General features: G+C 37.7%; 1 long non-coding RNA gene across 2 annotated transcripts; it reads left to right on the top strand.

Moving 5' to 3' along the window:
• The first annotated feature begins 1,694 nt into the window (after window positions 1-1,694).
• LOC111925764 (uncharacterized) lies at window positions 1,695-12,974 on the top strand. Of its 2 annotated transcripts, XR_015283004.1 has the most exons (5): window positions 1,695-1,821; window positions 7,977-8,124; window positions 10,990-11,187; window positions 11,997-12,107; window positions 12,192-12,974. It is a non-coding gene; the product is annotated as an uncharacterized LOC111925764 (long non-coding RNA). The 2 variants fall into 2 exon arrangements; XR_015283003.1 differs by lacking the exons at window positions 11,997-12,107; window positions 12,192-12,974 and having other exon boundaries at window positions 10,990-11,877.
• The last annotated feature ends 4,831 nt before the right edge of the window (window positions 12,975-17,805 follow it).

Here is a 17,805-nt window from a genome sequence, read left to right as displayed (position 1 = left end):
CTGTAGACCTGGGGTGCCTGCTTGGCCAGGGCCAGGAGGTGACTGTGGAGGAGACTTGATGAAGTTGCCTTCCAGTGGGGCTCTCAAAGAAAAAAAAAATATTACATTTAAATTGGGTCTTCTCTGTACAGGGAAAACCTGTATGTTTTAGTTCCATGTACAGCAAGGTGAAGCCAATCCATAGGAACAGTCCATATACTCTTACTGGCTTAAAAAAATCCCCTCAAAACCTAACTCTTCCCCTAGTCACAGTATAACTGATGTCTGAAAATTTGTTTTGTCCCAGAAGAAATTGATTACTTATTCATAAGGCTCATTAGAAACCTGCTAACTAGCATCACTTTGCATTTACAGCTTTGGGAAAGATAAGTCAGGTTTTTGGCTGTTTTGTCTTTTTTCTTTTCTTTCCTTGAGAGGTATGGCAAAAGGCTTCATGTTTTCAAGCTCTGATCACAGTAAAAAAAATCTGGACAGAGCCAGTTGTAATGACAACTGCCTGTGTGATACTGACATACAGCAGGGTTTTATTGTGAGGTTCCTTTAACCTAGAAGTGCAAAAATGCTTCTTGGATTAATATCTTTATATGTCAGTATTTCATTCACTGCATGGAAATGGGTGAAAGACTAGACTGTCTTGTGAAAACATCTTTCAAGCACTTGGCATTGTTAGGTTTTCAATGTATCTAAGAATAGATAAGAACGGAGAGAAAACTCATGACATTGCAGCTAGAGCTAAGTGCAAATTTCTGGAGCTATTTTGATATGAGTGGCAAAGAAAAAAATTGCCACTTGTCTGGAGAAAACCTCTTTTGCATTCATACCAGACTCAAACTGAAAGCATAATTCCATCAGTGTTGCTCACAGATTCTTTTAAATTACCCTTTTATCTTTCCTTTCCAGCTCTACAGCTAGTTCTAGTCCCCATTAATTTGTTGGAAGAATGGATGCCACCAGAGCCTCACTGGCTTATGTGTCCTGAGAATCTCTTGTTTCCTTGCCAAAATCTCTTTAGATTCCTTTTGGTATGAAATAGGTTCTTGCTGTGATATGACAAGATGCATATATGATACATTACATATAATTGCTGTTGTTGGATGACCTTCTGGAATTAGTCTGAGACACCAGAGAGATTCTGGTTTATCCCTGTATTATTTTATACCTGAATTTTATACCTCATTTTACAAAGCCAAACTGTTAAACAACCTTAGAAAGGTTGTTTAACAAGGTTGAATCCTTAGGAAAATATGGATTCACATATAAGGGCCCTAAGTGGAAGTAATAATTTTTAGTGGACTTTTTTATGTTAAACAAAGCAAAAACATCCCCTCAAAACTCTCCAAACCAACCCTCTGCTTAAACAGGGCTATAATATAAATTTATATATATTTATAAATTTAAAAAATCCAGAAACCAGATAGTTTTAAGATGCTTCAAATTTCTTTCTACCAAGCAAGAATGACCAAGCATTACACATAAAAGAAGCAGAGACCTAGAAGTATTTTGCCATCTAACAAACTTATTGACCTTGGTTAATTTTTACATTCTTTGCCTGGTATCATTAAGAATTCCCACATTTGGCTGGCTGTTTTCTCACCTGAATTTAGGTGGTCAACCTGCTAACCCAACTAGGAGTTTCATCTAGACTGTCTCTGCACTGACACAGGTTACTTTAATCAGCTGGTCTGGAGTGGGATGTCCCACCCTCAGAAGCATTTCCCTCCCCCTCTTCAATACACCTAGAATTGAAGATGGGCCTTGAATAAGCACATAACCTTTGAATGATCACCTTGGGATAGTATGCAATGAACCTACTCTGATTAGGTAAGTGTGATTGTGACTCCAAGGTATTCAAACCTTTTACCATGGTGTATTTAGTGTTAATTATGGCTAGGCCTATTTTAAGTAATCATGTCTACTAATGATATTCTCTGCAATTAGTATTTTACTTATGGAGTTTATTTATTATGAAGTCTGGTACTACTGACTTCATAATTTGGTAATGAGAAGGCAGTGTTTTTCTTGTCTAGCTCAACAGTTTGTGTGATAGTAAAAAAAATATATTTTCTAAATTGTGTTAGTTATGTTATCCTTTGGACAGCATATACTTGAGATAAATAAGAAGTGGGGAGTCTGTGCAGATCAAAAACATGTGATTTGAAGCAAACATGCATTTAAGAAAAGGAAACATTTGGAACTTGTTAGCTTTGTGAGTACTTCTTGCAAATAGATGTAATTCTAATGGTCTTAAGGATCTATGCAAGGAAGAGAAGAACTTTATCTTTGTTGACCTCTGAAGCAGAATGATTGGCAAGTATTGGGACTTAATTTGTTGGAAAACAAGTGATCTCATGGTTTAAGTGGCTTTGTCTGTGAGTGCAGTAAGAATTATGAAGATGCAAATCACAGGGAATGAAAGAAATTTGGTTCCACATCGTTTTATTGTCATGAATGTTTTCAGTAATGTGTTTACTCTAGTATTCTCTATGCTGATGCACAGAAACATCTGTTAGTCAGAGAAGTCCAAGTTTTGATAATTGTCTTGTCAAGGCACAAAAAGATCAAGTAGCTTGCTCAAGGTCACACAGAGAGTGAGATTTAGCTTGTGTTTGCAGAGACATGTTGCTGGATCCCAGCCTTTTATTTAGCTGGTGGACCTCATATTCTCCTTAATATTTAGAGCTTGTTCCATATAGCACATGATTAAAGTTCTTGAGGCTACAGCTTCAAAACCTACTGTTATTTGAGTTGGAACCTAAAGCACTTCTATTCAGACTGCAAATTATAGGTATTAGATAGAAAAGTAAACAGACCATGATTTTGTAATATGTAGCTCTAATCATTTGGAAAAGCTAAGCTTGCAGAGGATAGTACAGCTGCTAGCTGCATAATAAGTAATGTGCAGTATTTTAATCCTGCTGTTTAGAAACATTTTTGACTTTACTTCTAGACAACTGGGAACAGAAAAAGAACTATTCTTGGATTATGTATTTGCTATTTAACACACCAAGCTGTAGATTTTAAAACACATTGTATCCTAATTTCCTTAAAATTTGTTATTTATTTAAAGACAAACCTTCACTTTGAAGGATTTTTTTCATTTAAAAGATCTCTAAAAGGAATATTTTGGAAATAAATTTCTTTCTTTTTAAAGATTAAATCTATGACTATTGGAATAACAATTTATTTTAATAAAAAATTAGGTGTGTGATGCTGCAGAATGTAAAATTTGTTGGATATTCATTCCATTTAAAAGTAATTTGGAAAAATCATTGCAGTGGGTTGCTCAGTAGTCCAACAGGTTGATACAAATGCATAATATCTGTGCTTAAGTCATAAAGCAATGAGATTTTTCTTAGCAGATCCGAGCAAGGGCTCCTTTACCACTGTCCTGGCTGTAAGCATATATTAAAAATGAGCAGGAACACGACAAGGATGTGTTGGTACTGTCACAACGCCTGCTGTAGTCTCCCAGTTCTAACTATTCTGTCAGTTCCGATTTCCTGGATTTGTAGCTTTTGTATTTTGTAATCTTCTGTGGATCTGATCATTAAGTGTGAGGGTATCCTACCCTCCCTGGTGATGATTTTAAATTTCTTCAGTGTTTCCCAGATCTCCTCAGGTTGTATTTAAAAATATCTTTTACAGACTTGCCCAAGAGGCCTTTTCATGCTTTTGTGTTTGCAGTACTTTGAATATTTCACAACCCAGCTCCCAGTTTTCCTGTCAGGTCTGTCTAGGGTCATTTTTATTTGAGTTTATTGCTTATGCAGTAATCTTTAGGCCATGATAGAAGGAAGATTAAATCTGAGTTATGTTTGATTAACTATTCTTTCTTCCTTGTTTTTAATGTCCATTATTTAAGCTTATTCTTAATTTCCTTAATTAAAAACTAGAATGCTATGACTATAAAATCTCAGGTTCACAAATATTACAATGACAGGACTGGAAAAAGAGTAGATATTTTTAGTGCATTAATATTAAAAATTTTAAACCACCCTGGTACCCTGCTAAAGTACTGTGCACTGTTTCAGTTCTTGTTCCATTTATTTTTTCAGACAGATGGATCTGAAAAAATAAAGTACAGTGAAATTGCCAATTAAAAAAATCTATTTCAGTCATAAAACTTATCCTGAATAAATAGCTCACTTTTCTCAGAATCATAAAATTTAATATAATATTTCATGCTTTTTTTTTTTTTAATTTTAAGGGTGATGTTGGCAGCCTTCCACAGTATTGTCCAAAACATTCAGCTTCATCAAATCTTGGGCTGTGTTGAGGTATTTAGCACAAGCACCAAACAGTCTGGAAGAAAGAAATCCTGACTGTCCTTGAGCATTCATTGCTGCTCTTGCAGCACTCAGTCTGCTGATGTGTCTGTGTGTATGAGCTGCAGAGATGCATGTGTAAATGTGACTGATATTGGAAAATATGTCTTTAAAATAAATGTTGCCTGCCACACTTTATCCTCCTCAACACTTAGACGGTGAAAAAATGGATGTAAAAGGACTTGGAACACTCGTAAGAGTCTTTTCCATCAGAAAGGAAGGTGAAGTATGGTATTAAGCAACTGCTGGGGAAAGTGGCTTAAGTGGTGAGATGCAGAGTGACTCTAGTCCAGAACTGTTCTGAGGTACCCAGCTGGCCAAAAAGAAAATTTGCTCTACTTTGGGAACAAATATCACTGCCAGTCTCAGGCATTTGAAAATCATGAATCAGAACTCAAAATCACAAGATTAAGAAGAAGAACTTTAAGAAACAGTACACATTTGAATATATTTGTACCCTGTTTTTTCAGTATTTCATGTACATAAAACATGCTTTCCAAGTAATCTTCCACACCCTTGAGGGTTAACAGGTACTCTTAAAAATGGATGTTTTCATGAGGTAACATGACTTGAAGAGACTGGGTTTTGTGAAAACCATTGCCTATCAGAAGCTTGGATAATACATTCAAAAGGGTTAGCAATAAAGAGTAAAGGAATGGGGAAATGAAGTACAAAGGCTTCAGAAAGCTTAAACTGCCTCTCTGAGTGAGCTGACAGCACTGTTACTGAAATTAAAGTGAAGCTGGCCAGATGAGAAGAGACTGTAAAGATTTTATCGATTAACCTTGTGCAGGGAACACACATCTCATTTTTCCTGGTAAAACAGAACAGGCTCCAAAGAGTAAAATGTGGTGATTTAGAAAACTGCTCAAAGGAGAAGCAATGACAGGATTTATGGCATTCCTAAAAACACAGAAAATAACTAAAACGTGGGAATGTTGTCTCTGTCACTTACACAATTCTTGCATTTTGATAGGCTTATGTAAAGATCCTATAAGGCAGAAGCACAAAACCCCTCAAGATATGTTGTTTTCTGTTTCTAGAATTATCAAACTCAGCAATGATTTTTTACAGGCAGCTGGGAAGAACAATGAAGAGCTGTATAAGAGCAAAATTATCTATTCTGATGACAATTACTACCCCGAAGTTCAGAAAATTTGGAGATGTTTTGGAACTAAGCAAAACCATCTTAAGAAAAGGAATAAGGACCTTCGTTGCATAATCATCACAACTAAGATGAATATTATTATATAAGAACAAAAGATCCTAGAGAACCATTGCCAATGCTTGACAGTTCAGGCATTGTGATTCTCTAGAGCGAAGCAGCAGAAGGATTGAACGTCCAGTCTGCAGTAATTAAACCAACATCTAACTTTATAGCAAATTCACCTAGATTTTTAGACATAAGGCCTGACATACATTGGCATTCCAGAAAGGGAAGCAGAGAGAAAAGAGTGAAATATGAAGTCCGGATACTCTATTATGTCCAAAGAGCAAAAAGGGCACCCAGGGGAGGAAGTATAAAGCTGCCTTTTTCTGAGTTGCAGTGTTCCTGCATCCAGACCCTTCAGGAACTTCCAGCAAACTTAAGGCTGTTTGGGGTTATGTATTATCTGGCAACGGACTCAAGGGTCCAATAAAGCAGCTGGGGATCAGCTTAGAGAAATACTGTCTCCTGTGGAGGCAGCAAGAAGAAGGGGAAGTTCTGAACCTAAATTTCTCATTTTCTAGTAAGCATAACAACATCTCTACAGCTGTATGAATCCCTTGCAGAATGGATATGTCAGGCTTAAAAGCAAAATCTTTGGGCTGTGGAGCCACACCATCAAAATAAGCAACAAGTTTTATAAACTCCATGTTTTACATTGTGCTACAATGGTAGGTTTAATAACCAGATGTCAAAGATGGATATTACAGATACCAGGAAGGGAAATAAACAATGGGATAAAGGTATTAAAAAGAAAAGGCAGTATGATGGGTAAAATGTGGAGAAATAGTGATAGAAAAAGGGGTAAATAAGCAGAGGAACATACAGACAGCCTAAGTCAACTCCATTTATTTCAGACTTGCCTTGTTCCTTGTCTTATTCTGAAAAGTAAAAGAGCAAAAATTAGCAAAAAAGGGGTAAAATATGTTGCAGCTTTCTGAGCTGTTTCTCTTTCCTTCATATTCTTTCAATAGGAAGCAAAAGTTTTCTGGGGAACCTTATGAGAAGGCAATTCTTTGTCTACTTTGGCTGTTAAAAATAGCAGTCATAGCTCTCAGCCTACTGATCCTTGAAGCTACACAGCGTTTCTGTCCAAATAAATTTGAGTTCAGGGATTACTAGTTTAGGTTATTTTCTGATCCTAACTGAGTGTTAGGATCACCCTGTTTTCAGAATGGCTTTATATCCAGAAAAAATGTAATTTAAACTGCATTCTTTATTGCACTGTGCTGGGTACATTTGTATTGCTGTATGAGGAACCCAAACTTAGAACAAAGGCTTTCTTTTTTTTTTTTCTTTTCCTTTAGTGTCTTTGCTTATAGAAGTAGGTGCATACCTACACATTAATGAATACCACAGCTCTTCTGTCTTTCATGTGGGACAACAATGATGGTGTTTTTCTTCTTAGCATTTATTTATTTTTCAGGAATATTAACATGAATATATAAATTTTTGTACAAGTTTGTGGCTTGATTATGAAGCATAAATGCCGAGAATTTAATAAGTGACATTTAATATGTTAATATTAATATGTTAATTATTAATATTAATATGTTAATGTTGTAGTGAAAGAAATTTTGGTTATTATTCACATAGAAAGAACCTTAAGAATTGAACATTACAGAACATCTACAGTGTTAATTACCAATTAACCTTTCTGAGTGTGGACTCCTAAAACTCAGATGCCACCAAGGGGAGAAGCACATGAAATTTAATCAGCAGGTTGTGGGCTAAAACTTCTGGGTCTCCTCAGCTGTGCTGTAATTAGTTACAATGGAATGAGCACCAAATTATCTATACTCTAAACTCAGGACACAGCCAACCAGCCATTGGGACTTTAGGGCTGAATAGACTCTGTTTTGTTCAAATATAGCTAATACAAGCAACACATCTGCTGGTGGTTAAAGAGACCTCAGTGTGGCTGGGAGACAATGTATTGTAAATTGTATGAGCAAATTATTGCTGGCTCTGTCTGTTACTATGACAGTAATAGTGTGTAAAATATGAAGCTGTAGCCAAGGTCAGGATGGACAGTATCTCAATGAGTAAGATACTAAGGTATGGCTTTCCGTGTAATTCTGGCCAAATATAAATTTATGCTTACTGTGTTTTTTAATGTGGCACAGCTTAGGTCTCTGAAGACAGAACAGAAAACCATGCTGGCTTTAATTCTCGGTTGATTTATTTAAAGACAATAATAGATACAAGTAACCTTGTATAGATAGCTTTTCATATGGAATATTTACCCCTGTCCTCTACAGTCTTGTCATAACAGTGCAAAATCTACAGAGGTATTCTGCTTATGTGAATTTAACAGATGACATAACTTATTGGTGCAAAGATTTGCTTGTATCTGAGCTGTCAGAAATATGAGATCATTCTTCTTTCTTGTTTAGGCTGACCTTTTCCTCTAGAAAATATTTTAACCATATTTTCCATTACAGACCTACATTAGGCATTACATACATGAACAAAAAGGACAGACCATTTTAAAGAAACAAAACTTTTGTCCTCCTCTCCAAACTTGAAAAGAGTACCTGTCCTGACATTCCACATAAAATGAAAAAAAGGAAATAAAGAAGAGAGAACAAGGTATGCTAGCAACTAGTTGTGAACTGTGTAACAAATAAATAACTGTCTTAGCACCCCAAATGAGAATCCTCAAGCATACTTGTCCTAACTAGCTGCATATATAATTCACCTTATGTTGTAAGACACGCTCCATTACTTATAATTTCACTTCCACAGTCTACCAATCATTTTGGTTCATTTTCAGTGGTAATATGCTTAGTTGCATATCCAGGGGTAGCAGGTAGGAGGGTGAAAGCTTAATCAACTTGATGACAAATTGCTGAATCTTGTATTTGAATTTGAAGAATGAGGATTTTAAACAGTCTAGAGCTAACCTGTTCCTAGACTACTAGGGATAACTAAGCTAGGCCCAGGAAACTGCAGACTTTGGAGTATGATGGTGGAAATCACTATCTGGTTCCTGCAGGTATTTTTGTAACGATTAATTTTGAACGTAGAGTAGCATAGCGACTTCGTTGAGACTTTGTGCACTTTTGGTTTAGTAATGCATACTTTTAGAAATGCAGCAGTGTCAACTACAATTGTTCTCTACCTGAAATTCTTGAATTAGTCATTTTTTCTGATACCAGATTCCAGAGGACAAGAAGTGTTGGAATGCTGGAAAGCTTACTGGCCCAAAAAAATGTGTCTATTGCGTGGGCGAAGTTGAGCTCTTTCTTCACATCATTGTCTGGCTTGCTGACTTTTCTCTATCTGGATTTCTGCTTAGTAATTGTCCTTCCAGTGGTCTTGCTCTCCTGTGCATCTCTTTGAAGTATTTCAGTCACTGGTTGTCTGAGCTGCCAGGCTCAAAACTCTGAACAGAGGGCTAGTAACCCTACATGATTCCTTGGTATATGTTGTTCTCCATTCTTTTTTTTAGCCTCTGAGCTCCTTCTTGGACGGAGTCACCCTGCTCCATTCTTAATTAAATGTTGAAGGCCTGCCCAAGTCCAGCCTTCCCTCTCATTTATTAGATTGCTTGTCCAGACTCCTTCCTTAATGGTCTCAAAGGGAGCTTCTGATTTCATCTTTCCTCATTTGGAACTTCTAATTTCTTCTTTTCTCATTTGTGACTTCAAGTTTACGTGGAAATTTGTCATGATCCTTTTGTCATTTGTTCATTTTTCCCCCTTTCTTCCTGCTTTGTAGTGCCTTCCTCTGCTTGCTCTTTCTCTTTTGTCCCTTGCCCCCATAATTCTATTGATCTCATCCTGTGGATGAGAACCTACTTTTCTCAGATGCCGAGGTCAGATGTCGCAAAAGGCTTTTGTTTCCTTCCTATTCCAATTTAGTCCCTATTTCCTATTTATTTCCTATTTCCGATTTAGTCCCTCTGGGCTAAAGTTGTGGGCAGCAGGTAATACATCAGCAGAGTACCTCTTGCCTGTCTTATCAGGGTACACCACCTCCATCACTTGGGTGTCCTCAGATTTGGTGGTGCTCCTCTGATGGACACCTCCAGGACAGACCAGTGTGGTCAGGACAAATAAGCTAGCAGTCAGCACCACTTCACAAATATGCTGCTGTTCTCTGCTAAAGAGTGGGGAACCTAGGTTAGTTCTTCTTCCAGAAAAACTCTGGTGGAGAAGTATATTGACCAAATTAGCACTGTAAGAGGCAGTTTTCAGCCTTCCTTTTGAAGCTGGACTGCCCTCTAGAAATAAATGCAAATTTCATATAACTTGAGAGGTGTCTTTGCATCTGAGTAAGTGAATGTTATTTGGGCGAGACCAGAGCTGAGCTCTAATTGTCTTTTAGGGGTCTACACTATTTAACATGAAATTAAAATCCTAAATGGGCAAGCTATAAGACACTTCTCTCTAGCACTTTCTGTTGGTTTTCCAGTATGACCCCATTCTCGATCCAATCTTCACCTGCTTGATAGCCCTGTGCAGAGTGTAGAGAGCACCAGTGGCTGTTCAGTGCTGTGGAATTGATCCTAATGGCCATGCAGTGTATAAGACAGTCATCATTTACCTGAGTCCCTTTGTGGGTCAAGTCCTGGGTGTCTCATTAAAATAATGAGAAAAGACATGGACAGGGGGACAAACCATCTGTAGTCCTCGGAAGTTTGTTCTTGACAGTGGTCCCGGCTTCTCTCCCAGAACAGATGATGCCCTTCTCTTCACCTTTGTTGCTCTGCCCAGTCTGCAGCTTCTGCTCTTGGCTTTTATTTCACTCAAATGTTCTCAGCTGCCAGCTGGTTCTCCCATCCCAGTGACTGGATCACAATGCAGACTACAGCTGTGAGTGACATACTGAGTAGTATCTCAAAAGGTAGTAAATAAAGGCTTACTTATTCAAAGGAAATGAAATACATAATAATGAACAAATTCATTGATTTTAGCTTAAGCAAATAAGTCTAGTGAGATTTATTTGAAGTGCAGATCTTTTTTGTATGTGTTTATTTTTTAAAAAAAGTGCATGGATGCCAAAGTTCCAGATATTTTTTTTAGAATAAATTCATGAAGTTGTCAGATGTGACTTTGAAGCTTTCCCCAACCTTTTGAAAGTAATAAAACTGGGTGGGTTCAGTGCCTCAGATGGAATCTCCTAGACGTAAAATCCATCTACTAAGGTGTTTCATATTTTCTAAAAGCCAAAATCGTGCAAACTGCAGCCCGAACTACGAGGTGCTTGTTAAGCGTAGGCAGAAAACAGTGTCAAATGTTCTTTAGGCTGCCTTTCATAATCACTTGTTGGCTCCACTCCTGCAGGACCTCCTAGAAGGAGGTCTTGGCCATGTTCTAAAATAATACATTTATCCATAAGCAGCAAAGGCTACAGCTGCAGCCTGGTGTTTGTGTGAGATTTAAACACCAATGGAAAGGTCTTTTAACTTCTCTGAATTCCTCATTAAAATGCTGGTGTGATTTTCTACAGCCACCTCAGCTAAGAGTAGCAGTCCAACAAAGAAGCACTGGAAGAGATTGGCATTGTATAATTCCCTTTGAAACGTGGCAAGCCAAGGAAGAAATTTGGATCCCCCATAAAGAGAAATTGGAGCAGGAAAAGTATTTTCACCAATAGCGGCTGTGGGGAGGAATTCTGTGGAGACGGCTCTTCAGCAAGAAGCTGGTGGTGAGCAGTTCAAGAAAAGACTGTAGTCTCAAAATGCTGCATGTCTTTGTGGGTGCTGTTGTCTTCTTAAAAACAAACAAAAAAACAAAACCAAAAAAACAAAACCAACAAAAAACTTTTTTAAGTGCAATATTTTCTCTAGCTGGGCTTTCCCCTTTTCAACACATGAGCTAATCTGCCTTTGCCATCTGTTCAGATCTCTGGGAGCTGCAGAGAAATCAAGATAGGAGCGTCAGGGCTGTGTATCTGTGTGTATGATTATGAAGAGGTTTATTTGCCCAAGGAATAATGAAAACCAATAGCCTGGAACTGCAGCCAGACAAAGTCTTATTGGAAATAAGACACAAGGTTTTATCAGGGAAAAGACTAATCTTTGGAAAATACCACAGTTGGTGTCTCCATCTCTGGATATCTGCAAATCAAACCAGGGCCCTGGTGCCTGATTGGTGTGCTGCACTCCCAGGAGTCAGCCAAGTTCAACCTGCTGAGTTAAAGACCTGAGAAGTCAGACCATGGGATCCAGGTCTAGCACGTTCTTCTCACTTTTTGGGTATAAGAAGGTTTTTAAGGAAAATAAGAGCGTCGAGATACATCCCAGTTTGAGATTGACAGGCTTGACTTTTACATCTGCTTGTTTTTACTAGATGTGTAATGACATTGTTAAGAGGTATAATAAATAGTTTTATTTCAGATTTTCTAGTATGTATGAGCTTCTGAAAGAAGTTTCCAAGGCTAACATGCACCTGATTTGTAGAAGTTTCCTGAGGCAAATGTAGTCAATTTTGTCATATTTTTATCACCTCTTCTAGACTGTTACAGATTTCCTACCTGGTCCTTGTGAAGTGATAGTACATCTACCATATGAAGAAGGCCTGAATCTGTTCTTGGATGCACAATATAGGACTGTGTGACACATTCAGGTGAACTGAAAGGGGTGGGACCATCTGCTCAGTATTAGGTTGAAATTTTCAGTCAGTGACAGTTAATATTTCTTTCTCACACAGGACCAGAAACATTTTACCTTTGGAAAACACCATCTGTTTTTCAAAAGCTGAAAATATAAAAAAATCAGAGTTTGACATTCTTAAAATGATTATCCTGACATGAGTCCATAGTGGCACTGGATGGGTGACTTTTCGATGCAGTGAGTGACAACTGTAAAAATCAGCCCTGTTGCTAGAGAAAATACTTAAAGAGAGAGGAAAAAGAAAGTTTAAAACAACTGAATTTGGAAATATTTTTTCTCTAGCATCCCTTGAAGGGAAATGTGTGCCTATATCCCTGTCTTGGAGGTGAAGTTTCAAAGTGTGTTTGATTTTATTTTGTTTAGAATATCTTTGATTCTGTTGTTGCTTTGCCTGAAAATCTGCATTAGATATTTTGTCTCATTTCAAAATCCATCAAACTTTCTAGATGTTGCACAAATGAATCTGCTTAGCTTTACAAAACTTTTTTTGTAAGGGATGAAATAATTTGCCATTTTCTTAACTTTGAAAAGGCCACAAGATTTACATGTTTAATAGAGATTTTAAAGTAAAATGATCATTTTGTCATAGAATTAGGGAAAGAAATCAAATTGTGGCTAAGATGAATGTTTATGTTGACATTGGGCCTGAAAAACTTTGTATTGCTTGTGAAATGGTGGTTTGGGTTGTTTTTTTTTTGTTTTTTGGCTGTTTGTATTTTTTTTTTTATTTTTGTGGACGTCAAATACATCAATGCCTATGAAAGAAAGCATTGTATATGGTAAATTATCACTGTGCAGTAAATAAACAAAGGGGAAGAGATCTACTAGACTTCACTCAGAATTTTATTGGCCTTTATATATTTCTGTCCCAGAAGAAGTTGAATCTGGCTGGGAACCGCACCAGGACATGTATGTGAAGGGATAACCACTGGTGAGTCCAGTAGATACACCAGTCACATGAGAAGGAGAATCCAACTGTGTAGCTGAGGACATTACCCAAAGAGACTTTGAAAAAGAAAGGTCATCAAACTGTAAGACTAAAAGGCACTGTAGTAACAGTTTCAGAGCAGGAGTGGAGAAGGAGTGTGAGTGCAGCTGAATATCTGCTCACATAATTATGTCAGTTCCTTCTTCCTGTTCAGATTCAGTAATGCAAAGCATTCACTATATCCTGGCCTAAAACACTGTGAAGTGCTTCTGTGCTTTGCTAAGCATTTGTGACAGGTTGTCTTAGAGGCTGAGCACATTTCAGTGGTGAAAGAAGAGGTCCCTGTATACACTGGCCATGTCTCAGCTGAAGTTTGTAAACCACTTTGGAATCCATTGGGCCATAAATCCACGTAATGTAAGGCCATTATCATGTTTGATATGAAAACTAGATTTGTTGCCAAAAATTACAAAGTCTCCTTTAAACTTTGAAAGACCGTAGCTAGACTCATCATTAAAGTAGGGCAAGAACAAAGTCAGACCGGACTAACCAGTAATTTTTGTGTTACCTTGGCACCGCATTTTCTCCCTGTAGGCAAGGTTGATCCTATTCCTTTTCACCTTCTTCCTCTGGGTTCTCCAAAGTCCGTGACTATAATCATGGGGTGGACTTGGCAGCAGTGTGTAGGACCTGGAATGTGTTTTTCCAGCAGCCGTGTCTGGCTTTGTGGCTGAGTTCTTTGGCTGACGCCATGGCTGGCTCTGCTGGCAGACACTTCTTCTTTGGGGGCTCTTTGGGTTCACTGGTTGTCAGCTTACTTTCTGTTCTGCCCTGGATGCTTTTTACCTTGAGTCACACTTCCTTTTTTATTTTTTTTTAATTTTTTTTTTTTGAGGACTATGTTTATGTACAAACTTTCTATTATGAAAACACCTGATACAGCAAGAATCTTTCCGTATTTCAGTGTTCTTGTAATTGTTTCCCTGGGAACCAAGTGTAAATGTGCATATTTGCTCAGAAAAGTAGCTGCTGCTATACACATGGTCACATGTGCACACATGGAATAAAGCTGCTCAGCTTGGGACCTTCTTTAGCGATTTCTGTCACTGGTAATGTGGAGAATCTCAATTTCCATGACAAATACTGCCTTATTGTGCCCTTTGCTGAAACAAGACCTGGATCTGCAAAGATATTTAGGTGACTAACCATTATGTAGGTGCTTCATTTCCACTGAGCCCTGTTAAGTGCACTAACTGCTTTTAGGGATATGGGCATTATAACTTGCAGAGAGCTGGAGCCAGCAGGTCATGGATGTGATGCCAGCTTGGCAGGATGGATTCTCTTCCTCAGTCTTGGGTCTCCACCTGTTTGCACTTTTGTTGACTAATTACTCTACTGAAGTATATTTCTGCAAGTAGTTTCACCAGGAGATGAGACAGTAAACTGAAAGACCCTCATTGGATCCTGATGATACTTCTCCACAATTATTTTTTTTTTAGCTTTTTCTGATATTTTGAAATATATTTTCAGTGTCAATTTTTGTTTTCTCTCTTACATCTTTCTTCCTCCTTTTCTTCTTGGTTTTCCTGCTTTTACTTTCTAGATTCATTCCTTCTGGGATGGCCTGGAAAGTAAGAAAAAAAAAGCTATAAAATAAGAGCACTGTAAATTACACAAAATACTTCAATTTGAAAAAGCAGTCTCTGCTTGATAGAAATGGTTTGAATGGAGAATGCTGGTAGCTATAATCTCAGTAAGTGGATTGAGGCAACAAGTCTCAGCCTATGTTCAAATAGTTTTTTTGGAAAAAAGGGTTTCCTTTTTTTATATTAGATACTTTTAGAAGCATTTAGCATTTTGGTGCCTGTACCCCTTAGCTGAAGCTGTGAGAATGTACTCTAGGGTGTATCAACATGTCAGCAAAGTTCCTTGGACTTGTACCCTCTTTTGGCTGTGGACCCTGGTTCCTAGCTGCAGAGGCACTTGTTTACTACTGGACTTTTATTTTCTCAAATGAGACAGCTCTTGGTATAATCTCCTTTCCTGCACTGTTGTGTAGCTGATTGATTAGCATGGAAGTCAATCTCCCTAAGGACTTCTGTGAGACCTTTGACCTCCCCTCTCCCTGGGGTGAACTTATAGCCCCTTCAGTATCTAAAGGGGGTCTACAAGAGAGCTGGAGAGGAATTTTTTCCAGGGCCTGTGGTAATAGCACAAGGGGGAATGGCTTTAGTTTGAATGAGGGTCAGTTTAGACCAGATACAAGGAAGATATTTTTTACAGTGAAAGTAGTGATGCACCAGAAAAAGTTGCCCACAGTAGTGGTACTTGCCCTATCCCTGAAAATATTCAAAGCCAGGCTGGAATGGGGCTCTGAGCAACCTGATTTTAGTAAAAGGTGGCTTGGCTTGTTGCAGGGAGATTGTAACTAGACGACCTTCAAAAGCCCCTTCCAACCCAAACTGTTCCTTCCTACCCATTCTGTTTCCCATGTCCTTTATTTGGCTGAGTTTTAGTCAAATTATTTCCAAAACTGATTTTTTTTTTTTTTTTTGAGGAGAATTTTCCCTGGAGATCACCTAGAGTAAATTTTTATCTTTTTCACCTTCTAATCCATCTTTAAAACACAGAAGCAGGACTAAGAGGGAATTAATAAATAACAATATGACTCAGTGTAAGAGGAGTGGGAATATCAAGTTCCTCTTTCACAAATAAATGGAAATTCCAGTCTTTTGACAAGGTACAAAATTTTCTTACAACAGCAGGGCTGAGTAGCAAAGGAGAAGTACAAAAGAATATTCCTGAAGCTGCAGAGGAAGACTTCCTGAATTCTGGATTACAAATGTAGAAGATGCTGGTTTTCTGTTAGTAGTTCCAGCTTTGTGTCCTAAACAATTGTGTAGGAACAATTTTGTTTGTTGGTTTGTTTTAAATGTGCAGTGCACATTTAAAGTGCACAAGACATCTTTTGAAAGTCTCAGAAGTATTCCAGTTTTCAATTGGTTTTATTATTTTAAAAAATATCTGACAGAAAATGTCTTCAGGAGGTGTTCATAAATGTAGTTTGCATAAGGGTGTTGTTTTGTTTGCTCTAACATCTTAGAAAAGTAGGGTTAATTGAGGTAAATGTCTATTTCAATTCATTGAGTGACCATTTGTCTTTTGCATTTTGATTTATAAATACCACAAAGGAAGATATTATCAAACAATAATAGCTGTCAAACTCTCTTTCCAGACAGCCCCAAATAGATAATTATTTTTTTTTTCAGAGATTTGTCCAGTTTACTCTCTAAGTTACAAGGAAAATAAGACTCCTGCTGTTTTTCTTCAGATACTTATCTGTAATTAACAAATCTCATTGTTAAGAATCTCCCCTAATATATTTATTTTCTGTATTTTTACTTACACCTTCTTGTTCTAGCCTATTATTCCCTTGCTTGCTGTTTACACTCTTCAGATACATGAAATGTATGGCTTTTGGACATTGTGGAGACAATCAAACATCCTTACTTTAATGTCTCATCATAAACCAAACCCCACAGTTGTTCAATTATTTTTTATGGGTTTTTTTCCACATACCCATCTTTCTGCTGCCTTTTTCTGGTATTGAAATATTTAGAATTGTGCAGTGATTCCTGCATATAACCCCCCCCAGAGGGAGGCTGAATCATTCACCATTCACTGGTACAGTATCTGTGACCACATACACAGCTAGCTATGAACTTCAATTTGTGTTGCTCTCTGACATCTGATAATTTGATGCTTTGTAACGTGTCTTTAATTCTGGTTAAATGAGAACAGCATTTGGGACTGTTTGAAAGCCTGAATTAACAAATGTATGGTATTTAGAAATTTTAGAAGACATGCTGTAAACTAATGATCACAGATTTGCATAACAACCAGTTGCAAATAAGGACTAAATGTGATACTGCAATGTCAGAGAAGGAGATCTAAATGGAACAAATGTTTTGACATGGCACTTAAAAAGGAGATGTAGTATTCACACACACTGAAGGATAATTGGTAGTATTAATGAATCAGGAAAATAAGTCTGGAAGGATCTAAGACATCACCTTGTCCATTATCCTGTCTAGAGGTAGGGTGCAGTACAGCTCTGCTGGAGTTTATCTTTCCTATTATTGTGCATCTCTACTGAAAAGGCTGTAATTCCAACAGCAAATCTATTCCAGTATTTACAAAGTAATCCCACTAGAAGGCTTTTTCTATTTTCCAACCTGCATAATATTGATATGGATGCTAGCTTTAGAGCAGGCTGCAGGGAGCTGCAGAAACTGCTGCTCCATGGTCTCTCAGTCCTACCTGAGAAGCTAGCCTGAGAATTCAAAAGAGGATTTCAAAACAATCCTCAGAGACAGAAAACAACTGCCAGGCGCTGTTTGTCTGTTCCTTGTGTTTACCTTGCAGGAGAGAGTCACGGGGGCAGAGTGCCCCTGACCAATGATGGTAATGTAACACTTTGCTAACCAATAAGAGTTTCTTTTCTGTACTTTCCACGTATCTGTCTATAAGACAGAGCTGAAGCAATAAACTAAGGAATTCTCGTGTTGTGACTCCCTTGAGAGTCCAGTGTCGTTCTTTCTAGCCGTTCCCAATCAGAACGACATACTGAGGTTTGGTTAAAAGTTGCCTTTTTTTATACTTGAAATGACAAAATTAATGAAATATGGGGCTGGGACTTGGGTCCACCTGTTTCTTGCAACAA

The sequence above is a fragment of the Cyanistes caeruleus genome, chromosome 2 (assembly GCF_971803275.1).
Source record: "Cyanistes caeruleus chromosome 2, bCyaCae1.hap1.1, whole genome shotgun sequence".
Classification (NCBI taxonomy): domain Eukaryota; kingdom Metazoa; phylum Chordata; class Aves; order Passeriformes; family Paridae; genus Cyanistes; species Cyanistes caeruleus.
This window is presented reverse-complemented; position numbering and strand designations above follow the sequence as displayed.